We start from the raw sequence: 1,822 nt of genomic DNA, 5'->3' as shown, positions 1-1,822 counted from the left end.
ATCACAGACTGTAACACCAAATTTGAATTATGACGCCTCCCTTATAACTAATTTTGCCGATTTGGTAGGTTCGTCTGATACACAGGGTTGGCAGGGTTAGTAGTAAGTTTTTGACTGTAAAATGATGGAGTGTTTTGAGATATATCTTAGCATGACAACTGAATGGAAAAGAGCGCTGCAAACAGTATGTCACTCATGCGCAAAAATCGTCCATAATGTTGATATGAAGGAAAAAAATCTCTGTTTTTGAAGATTTAGAATTCAAAAACCTTCATTTGAAATTTTCAGCGTTAAAAATACTCACAACTCCTCACATCTTTAATTAAATGGACAAGCATATGTTAAGGTGGAAGATAACTTTTTCATAAAAGTCTGTGATGTAGCATCACGAAAAAAAAAAGAAGTTCAAAAAAATATGCTAGTAATGTCTAATTAGGTTAAAGTATAGCAATCTATTTATCTTTAAATAATAAAAGGGTATCGGCGTTACCAAGGCTTATGCACTCATCGCGTTAACAGCAACACGAAAACTACAGACGGCATTAAATAGCAAGCTTAAGTCTAAGAAAATTAGTCAAACTGTAATCCACAACTCACACTGTACAATGGCAGCGTCCTCGGTTGTCGTATACCCAACCAACAGCATACTTTTTCATCAAACAACTATAGCCCCGAACGGGCCCGAGTCCCAACCGACGGACTTAACCTCAAATAAAGCCAGATCCCGTAAACCAGATCTTTAAGCAAAACGTAAAAAGTTCCCTTCGCCCACTCACTGCCAAATAACATCGTGAAAAAGTGAAATTCATTTACTCTATTATGTGCGAACAACAACCCAACAATGTCCCACCTGAGACACCGACCGGGACAGCTACTCAATCATCTCCGAGGACGGAACGGATGCATTTTCTAGGCCATTCGGCTCCAATCATCATACTTGACCCCGGGATAGATTTTAATTACTTGTATAACAAAGTAAGTTAAAACCACTACTGATGATGGTTTGTAGAGAAGAAAAGACGTTTCTTTTATACTAAGAACTTTCAGGGTAAGGGTTATGATACTGCTGCATACTAGGGTAGGGTTAGACTTTTTCTTTCCAGGTATGGCATGAGGCAATGTGTCGTCGTACTCGCTTACTTTGATAGCTTATTGTCTAATGCGAAACATTTGCGTAAATACTGTGGAACTAAGTTTCGCTTTACATTAAAACAATGATAGCAATGGTGATATTTAAAATATAATATAAAGTATGTGCTAATCATTCTGATAGTTATTGGGTTTCTGTTGCATAGCGTTATATCAAATCTCTAATTTTAGTAATGTTAATAAACCTCTACGCAATATTTAAAATTACGTGTTGTAGCAAAATAAACTATTTTTCTTGTCATTTGACGAAATTGAACTCAATCACTAGAAATGGTGGAAGTGAGGGTTGAGCTTAAGAAAAAGGAAAGCAAAGGCAAATGTTACTTACATTTACGTCACAACGGTTACTGTGGATGACTTGTTTCATTCCCATTTCGCTTTTCATAACACTGCAACAATTGCCTTGTAATCAATATGGCTGATTTGTTGAAAGACATTTTGGGATGCAAGCTTTTCAACCTACTAGACATCTGGGAAGATCATCTTAGTGATGACACCTGCCTCAGATACCAAGAAAACCTATCCTGCGGACCCCCAACGCACTTACGGGAACAGCATAAACGGCCAACGAACAATGATTAGGCCGGATCACGGTTGTTTGGAACTAAACCTGGTCAACGTAATTGGACACTTAGCTGAATGGGCCCAGGAAGGCTGCAGAAGAAATGTCTGG

This window comes from Schizosaccharomyces japonicus, assembly GCF_000149845.2.
Source record: "Schizosaccharomyces japonicus yFS275 unplaced genomic scaffold supercont5.2, whole genome shotgun sequence".
Classification (NCBI taxonomy): Eukaryota; Fungi; Ascomycota; class Schizosaccharomycetes; order Schizosaccharomycetales; family Schizosaccharomycetaceae; genus Schizosaccharomyces; species Schizosaccharomyces japonicus.
The sequence above is the reverse complement of the archived record's forward strand: the minus strand, read 5'-3'. Positions refer to the sequence as shown.